Consider the following 8,845-nt stretch of genomic DNA (forward strand, 5'->3'; position numbering starts at 1 on the left):
CCACAGAGACCCACAGAAGCTATTTTTTTCATGGGGATTTCTCAGACAAAAATACTTGTGCATGTTCTGGATAATACATGTGCACCAAAATTAGACTTGCTCTGCAAGGTCGTGTAGTTGGTCTACAAATGCACAGTAAATCCAAAACATCCCTGTTGCATCAGAAATCCTGCACAGATGATAATCAGCTTTACAATATATGCATAATAGCTCTCAAGCTTCTTGGAAGAATCAGCCTCACTGTACATGAAGCATAGAGGTGATCTGCCAGTGTGCAATAGGTGAGCCCATGATAATGAGACCTCTATCAGCCATGCCCAAAGTCAAATTCCAGTCAGACTGTCTGATACCTGAAAATTCTGAAGAAACATACGAAATCTGTGTTTTCTGCCCAGGCAGAATTTTTGAATGGAAAAAGAATAAACGTCCAGGGAAACCTGGGTATATGGTAACCTGGTACAGAAGTTATTTTCTCCGTAAGAGAGGCAGAGACAGAAACATCCTGTTTAGAAGCTGGCTAAACATTCTTTGCTTTAATTAACTAGAGTTTGGGAAGAGAAAAATCTGAAGCAATGATGCAGGGCTTCCCCTGGGAATCAGGAGACAGGTGGGCTCCACTGAAACAAAGGAGTATTGTATTTGTTTGTTTATTTTTTGCTTTTCTTATATATTTACAAGATTATGAGCATACATATACATGTCAGTGCTATTAATAGCAATACAATAGCATGGGCTTTGCATGTGTGATTTATAAGGGTGATGGGATCAAACCTCATGACTTCTTTAATCTGGGTTAGGGATTCCTCTGAGAAAATGTAGGCTTAAACTAAATTAAACAATTGGATCAGTTTAGATTTCCTTGCTCATGTTATTATATTTCCACAACACAATTTATTATCAGCAAATGCCCTCACAGAGAACATGGCAAACAGCTGTAAAGCTAGGGAGTGGCATTATGCATGTAGGAGGCATCATTTTAATTGCACAGAATTACATTATCACTTTCATAGCACTAGAAGGATGCCTTAGCAATATGCACAGTCTATGGTCATTGCCAACATAAAATGCAACCTCCATACAAGTTTTGTCAAAAGGAAGTCTTACTGTTGAAATCAGTACTGTTACAGTAGGACAGCAGTGCAAGAAGATGGGTGGTACTGGTGTCAACACCAGAAAGACCTAGGTTTTACTCCCATTCATGTTATACACGTTTTGTGCAGCTTGATGCGTGTCATTTCCCCCTCTTTGTACCTTTGCTGTTTCTCACACCATTTTCTTGGCTTGACTATTCAGAACAGCAGGCCCCCAGGACAAAGACAAGGACTGTTGCCTCCCAAATGTTTGCAAAGCAATGCAACAAAAACAGTCTTTCAGGTTCATGACAAAACCTTTCAGTCCTCTCATAAAGGAGAAATGCTAGTATGTGGTTGTCTCCCAGGTGATGGGATTTCAAGCTCCTTTTGCCAGAAATGCACATGATGTAGTAGATTAGTTTTTGGTTTTGTTTTGGTGGTTTTTTGGGGTTTTTTTTGCATAAGTTACCAATGAAGGCTTAATATCTGTTTTTCACCTGTAACAGGAAACCACTGCAGCTGTAATTCAGCCATTCTGGCAAAGCCTATTTCTATTTACAATTGTAGAAGGTAGGAAGAGACCTCAAGAAATTATCTAGGGGTCAGAAATATTTGAAAGTTTGCATATTAGATCTGATATATTTTTCTCTGCTTTGAGGTTGCATGGGCTGGAAAGAACTTACTGGGAGCCGAGAGATGCTTTATCTAATGACGACACTCTCACGATGCTATGACTACATGCCATGCTACATATGCCTTTCAAACACGTATCTGCAAATTATCATGTACACTTGCCTCACAAGCTGTTGTCCTTGGGTCTAGCACCCCCCTTCTCAAACATGCCCAACAATACATAAATGATGCCTTTTTCAGCTGTGTTTAAAACCATCAGTGCTGAAGACTCAGTGACCTCCACTGGCATCAAGGCTTTCTTAGCCACCTACCTAGGAAGCTTTTCCTTACATATGTAGCAGAAACTGTAACTCTAGATACTATTTAAGCTCCCTGCTCCCCTCTAAGCATTGAGAGTTACCTACTGCCTTTCACCGAGCAACTACCTTTTACATATTTGAAGACTGTTATCATGTTTCTTCTCAGTCCTCTTTTCTCTAGATTAAACAAATAGTTCTTTCAGATTCCCTCCAAGGTCAGTTTTTAAAGAATTTTTGTACTTTTTGTTGCTCTCAGGACTTTCCCTAATTGTCCATTTGCCCCTTGAGTTTAGTGACCAAAGTGAATCAGTCCATTTTCCAGTTTGAGACCTCACCAGTGCTGAGTAGGAGTGGAAAAATTATTTCACATCTTTCACCTAGCCGATTTCAGCACAATACTTGGTTTTCCAAAGCAAGTATGGCATTGTTAATTCTTAGCTTGAACTCTTCCAAAATCCCCAAGGCATTTTTGTGCAGGTCTTTTGCCTTGCTGGCTGCTTTCCATTTGGGGGTTTATTCTTACTTAAGTGTAATAGTTTACACTTAACTAATAAAATAGTTTCTTAAAGCACCAAATCCTATTGTTTTCAGACCATTTCTTCAACTGAGCAAGATACTAATCCTGCCAAGGTGCTTATAGATCTTTCTCTACAAATTTGGTAGCCATGCTTGATATGCCGTCTTCCAAAACACAATGAAAACAGTGAATGGTATGAGTCCCAGGAAGGGCATCTGTGGAACTGCTTTCTGTAATTCTTCCACTTCAACAGTGAACGGACAATAATTCCTCTTCTAGTATTTTTTTTTTTCAAGCAGCTATGAGTTCACCTTACAATAGTTCCGTTTTAGCTCGCTTACAAGAAATCACAAGAGACGGTGTTGAAAGGCTTGTTCAAGTCGAGATATGTAATATCTATTGTCCACAAGACCTGCTACTTGTCAGAGGAGGAAATTAGCTTGGTTCAGCATGATTTGTTCCTGGCAAATCTTTCTTGGCCTCTACTTATCATTTCATTATTTCCCATACACAAAAGAAAACTTTGTTTAATTATTTGTTTCAATATATTTCCAGCAATTCAAGTTAGGCTGTTTTCTCTGCCTATATTCCTCAAGCTGCTTTTCTTCTTTTTTAAAAATGCATACTGCAATCACCTGTCACTGGTCTTCTGTTCCCCAGGTGCTGTGGGTAAGGGTCCCTCATGGCTCTAGGATTGCTTCAGCCAGTTTCCCATGTGGTCTCAGTTGGTTTCTGTCAGGTCTGGCTGATTTGAAAATAACTTACTTACTGAAGTAGTCTGTTATGTTCTTTCTGTTATTTGGCCTTAGACATTAAGTCAACTGATAATAGTTTATTATTTCTGCTGAGGAGTGAGAGGAAAAAGACATTAATCACTTTGACGTTTTCTGTGTCACCTCTTACTAGCTTTCCATCCCTGTTGAAGGGTAGATCATTTTTTGGCCATTGTCTTGCTCCATCTTCTAACACATAGAAATGCTTTCTTGTTACTCTCTCTTTCCTTTGCTAATTATATTGAATTTTTTGCCTTGTGATTTCTGATTTTATTCTTACAGGCTCCTTTTATGCTTTTATTCTTGTCCTTAGTTTGCTGTAGCGTGTGGTCACATTGGAGGGCTAATGAGCCACTTAGATTTAAACAAGTTGCTACCTGTAAGCTGGGGCACAGAAACCAATGGTGTGCCTGCTGTGGCTCTGCAGCTTTCTTTCCAGGGTCCTTCTCTACCTGCTCATGCATTTATAGATGTTTCCTCGTCATCTTGTATTCCCCATAAACTACCATTTGTTACAATTACTTCTGGACTCATATTACTGATCTGCCAACCTCCTAGTTTAAAGCCTTAGACAATTGAACCTTCTCTTCCCACTTTTTTCCCTAGACTCCATTGGCACTCAGCAGTTCTTGAAAACTCACCTGAGCCCTCCTGGTGACTCCACCTTCCCAACCACACGTTAATTTCCAGTGTGCCAGAGCCAGGGCCTTTGCCTGGAAGAACTGGAGCCTGTCAGAGCCCCCGCCCCCTCCACTGTCACTCCCAGCACCACGCAGCTGTATTTGACTTGCCCATGGTCTTACCTGGCAGAACCATTAACACACATTCAAAGAAGCAGTAGAGCTTCTCTGTGAGAGGGCCAGGTGAGGTACAGCAACCTTAGCGTATCATCTTGAATTTAGGGTTTTGGTGGGCAGGACACCTCCTTGGGTATCAGACTGAACAGCAGAAAGATGCCTCTTCCTCTCCTTTCCATAGAAAAGAATCACCAGCCATAAATACATTTTGTTACCTCTTGGGTGTGATTGCTTTGGGATGGGCTTGGGTTAGAATTATCTGTAGTTTAAGGTTTTGTAGATTCTGTTTACTTGGTTTGACACAGTTAATATTTCAAGTGAACATTTCAAGAAGTTGATAGGCTCTTCATTCAGAGCACTTTATATGTCTAGCACCAACTGAGTTCAGTTTCATCTGTGATCATTCAGCACTTCTGCAAATTAGACCACAAAATGTCAATTCAGATACCCAGAAACTAGGAGAATGAAATCTGTGGCCACCTGCAAGAAGCGTGGTTTAACTGATTTATCCAGCATCATACAAGAACTATGTGGCAAAGGAGGGACTGAATCCATTCCTAAGGCAGAGTTCAGCTGTTTTAACCAAGAGCTTATCCTTTTTCACATGATCCTGTTCTGTCATTTACTGCACATCTTCCATTTGCTGAAACAAATGTGGAAAAAGTCCTGTAGACAGCAGTCTCCTCCACTATGTAGTCCTGACACAGCTCCAGAGCAGCTCCACCCTGAAAAATAAATGTGGCTGAGATCCCACGGAAAGAAAAGTATGCAATTATATACTTTGCATATGCATATCCAAAGGAGAGGAAGGAGAAAATAACACTCCTCATTATGTAGTATTGATTTTGCAACCTAATCCTCATTTAAAGCAGATTTTATATGTGCAATTATCTAGCTTTTAAAAAAGCAAACAGTAAAAAAAATAATAATATCAAAACCCCTTCCATTGTGCAGCATCATGTTGTTGTAAATGTCATTAGGGCTGAAGCCTTTAGCTTTACCGCAGAGCTCTGACACTCTGAGCTAACAGGAAAACTGGTAAGAGCGGTGGGTTGTCATCCATGTGCGGACAGGAGGAATATCAGACAAATTTACTTTGTTGTGGGATTCACAGGTATTTGCTGACAGAGGAGGACTGGTGGCAGAGGGTGAGTGGGTGTGGGGAATCCAGAGAGATGCACTTTTATTAGGTCTGAAGTACATGATTCTTCCTGTTTACTTCCAGCACAGCCCATTCAGCTTCCTACTATTTTTCCTTCTCCTAGTCTTCTTCAAAACTGCCTTTTCTCCATCCTAGTCTCTTTCTATCCAGCCTTACTTCTTCCTTTCCTCTTACCCTCTCTTTTACATCTTCTCGTAAAGATGATGTAAAAACTCTAGTCCCAGTTTGAGAGCACCACATCACAGTCTGCTCCACATTCCACTTGTCCCTGCTCTGGTCTGTGGCCCATGCTCTACCCTGACAGTACGTACCACTTTTCCTTCATTTCTCAGCTCTTGTTTCCTTTCAACCCTTCCTCCAGGGCAACCCTGCCCGTGTGTCCAACAGCCAGATACTTGAGGGGCCTATGTACAAGCTTACAACAGCCCCACCTATCAATACTATGTCCTTCACTTCAGCTTCGCTCACTCATCTGCTTCCTTGAGACCAGATGACTTCTGGTATTTCACTGTTATGATGCAGCTCCACCAGTCAACTCTTTGGAGTATGCCTGGAGCACAATCACTGCCATGACTGCAGAGCCATGAAGGTATTCCCATGCAGGCTTTGTATTCCCTAGTTCATCTGCTGTTATCTCAAATGTATAGTGCTCAGCTACAAACCTTACTGAGAAGGTGAGTAAATACTAGGGCAAACAGGCACGTATCTGTATCTGCATCTTTATCCCTGTCTGTAGTTTATAGACAAAGAGCAGTACAAGCAAACAAAACCACACTTGGCAGCGCAACTGCTCTTTCCACAGGCAATTCCTGTTTTCTGCTAACACCTCTGAGTATCTGTCCTGATCTGAAGTTCAAGACAGCCAAGATCCTAGTCCTAAACCTGTGTTAACTTCTGATTTTAGTTTGATATTGTGCAATGTATCACAGCTAGAAATTAAAGCTTTTATTAAAAGGAGAGAATTGGCTTTTCTGTGGTACAGAGTACTTGTTTCAAAACTAGGTATATTCCATTAGAAGAAAGAGATCACCAAAGCACAACATAGTTGTGCTTAGAGAGGCTATTAATGGCAATTTTGAGGTTTTAAAAGTGCAGTATTTTTTCTGTCATTTCCCCACTTAATCCTGCCATGCTGGGCTAACTTCTTTGTCAGAAGTCTATGAGATATTGCATGACATTTTTTAATTCCCTAAAATATTTGCAACAGCTTTTTCACAGAATAGGTTCTGTATTTACATATACAGATAGAATGCATGAGGACATATTTTTATCTTGTGCTTTATTAGAAAGTGATATTATTCATTAGTGCTCCCTGTGCTGCTCTCTGGCATAGGGATGGATGTGAAAGACACCAAGATGCAGAGAGGACAGTTTGCCTTTGTAGCATGCCTAGCCTCCAGCATGAAAAAGTCATGACCCGAGTCTCTCAAAAGTCAAAAGTTTACACTTGTTACTTAAAAATAAAATAAAATAATGTCTATTAGGAGAGCTTGTGTTTCCTCGCAGAGTGTTTAGGGCATGGGCACTGCATGTTTTTCAGACCTTCCTCTATAATCGTGTGCTTTAAAATATTAAATGAGAGTTTCCTATGGTGTTTGGATACTTGTGGTTAGCACTTTGAGGGAAAAACAAACTTGTGAGACTTGAGGTAGCTCATACCTGGTGGACACACTACATCAGTAGTCAAAGTCAGAAAGCATTAGGAACTCCTGTCCCACAAAGATACGGGACATAGCAGGTGTATGCAGTGGTCAGCCCATGAGTGAGTGTGCAAAACTATGTGTAGGCATGATGCACAAGACCAGATGTCCATACGTGCATAGCATTACAGACATGGATAGATATATAGATAGACAGTCACTATACCTGTGTTGCTAATACACATGAGAGACCCTCAGGCATACAGATCTCATGCTCAAGTATTTCTGCATGTGTGAGCAAATCCCAGGCACAGATGTGAGTGGACTCAGGTTAGTCTTATGTTTGTGGGGCCCTGAGACCCAGCATTTAAGTACAGGTGTGGGTGGGATTCACAGAAAAGGGAAGGAGAGTTTGTTGGCCACATGCAGATGTGTATTTGTGGGGCTTGCATGTGGACTGTAGTTAGAAACGAGTATGAATGGTGAATATAAATATATCCCAACTGAGAATCAAATATTGGCATTTGAAAGCAGCACTAGATATTTCAGCATATAGACTTGGGGATTTGCATAAAGTTCTGCATGCGAGAGAGAAAGACTTCAGGAACAGGGGCTGGATGAATACATTTCCTTTTTTCTGGCAGAGGAGCATTTTAAGCAGGTAAAGCATTGGTAGAGCGGCAGGGCGTAGGGGTTTCATGTTGTGGGAAGATAACAGAATGGCTCAGGCGTGACTGTGCCACCACTGGCAGGGCGCACTAGCAGGGTGGGAATGGCTGTCTGATCGTGTGTGTGCGGCAGGGAGGTATTCCTGTCTCCACTGGGGACCATCACTTACTATTTGGATTTCCTCTGGAACTGACTGGGCGCCTGTTCAGAACAAGGAAGAAGCTCAGGCCAGGCAACACCATATCAAAAAACCACCCAAGCAGAGTAATCCAGGGAGGGCTTGTAAGCGGTAAGCACCAACAGGCAGTAAATTATACCCGTCAGCTGACTGGCAATTACTGCCTAAGCACTGGGGGGGTGGGAGTTTGGGAATATGCGTAAACACTTCTGCATAGGCAACTCATCCTGAGCAGCTGATAACTTGTAGCAGTACACAAACCAGCTCCTAGCACCCACATAGGCTTTGTTGTGCCTGTAGGGAACTACCCAGAACTCACACCTGCTTAAGATGAGGAAGGGCCAAGCACTACTAGTGCTGGCTGTGCTGCAAGTCACGATGGAAGGTGTGGGGAAAAGCTTTCAGTTAGCAGTACCTGGGATTCGTTCCACCAGCTACATATGGTAAAAGCAAGCGACCCTGCTTGTTGGTGTGCAAGGGCATGGCTGGGGTTCCCAGGTGAGATGCTGAGGCCTCTCTTGATGTGCTGGGGCTGGTATTGCATAGATATTTAACGTGTTTTTTTTTAATCACGGTATCTGCCTTCTTCCCTGCTTCTCCTTGAGCCACGACACAGTGGCTCTCTTCTCTCATTCCTTCTTTTCTGACAGCTGACACGGCCAAGTGATGAGGGCTTCAAAACTTTGGGCAGAAGCTCAGCACGAGCTTGCTCTCCTTAAAGCCAGCCCATGTGTTGGGTGCTCAGGGGTACGTGTGAGTGTGAGGGAAGGGGGTACGCCTGGAGGGACGCGTTTCTGCTGTGGAGGGAAGAAATGCTGTCCAAACCAGCCTGATGCACCACCAGGCTTTCCAAATGCCCCTCTCTGCTGGGTGCAGGTGGTTGCAGGCTTCCAGCACAGCCACAGCTGGACACCAGCGCTGGACGTGCTGCTGACAGGGGGTGTCTGTGTCGCTGACCTTGATGGCTGCGTGCAAGTACAATGCCAAGGGCTGAGCACTGCTGGCTGGGACACGTTCGCCCAGGAGCTCCCTCGCCGGGAATACCTGGGCATCGAGGCCAGACACCTTCCAGCCACGCAGCTTTACCTCAGCCATGCTGCCCCT

At 42.8% G+C, this 8,845-nt stretch overlaps 1 long non-coding RNA gene across 1 annotated transcript; it reads right to left on the minus strand.

The window, feature by feature from the left end:
- Nucleotides 1-633: 633 nt before the first annotated feature.
- On the minus strand, nt 634-6,159 carry LOC119143760. Its single transcript, XR_005102783.1, has 2 exons — nt 4,099-6,159; nt 634-3,366 (listed from the first exon to the last, which is right to left on the minus strand). It is a non-coding gene; the product is annotated as an uncharacterized LOC119143760 (long non-coding RNA).
- Between the last annotated feature and the right edge of the window lie 2,686 nt (nt 6,160-8,845).

The sequence above is a fragment of the Falco rusticolus genome, chromosome 2, assembly GCF_015220075.1.
Source record: "Falco rusticolus isolate bFalRus1 chromosome 2, bFalRus1.pri, whole genome shotgun sequence".
NCBI classification, from domain to species: domain Eukaryota; kingdom Metazoa; phylum Chordata; class Aves; order Falconiformes; family Falconidae; genus Falco; species Falco rusticolus.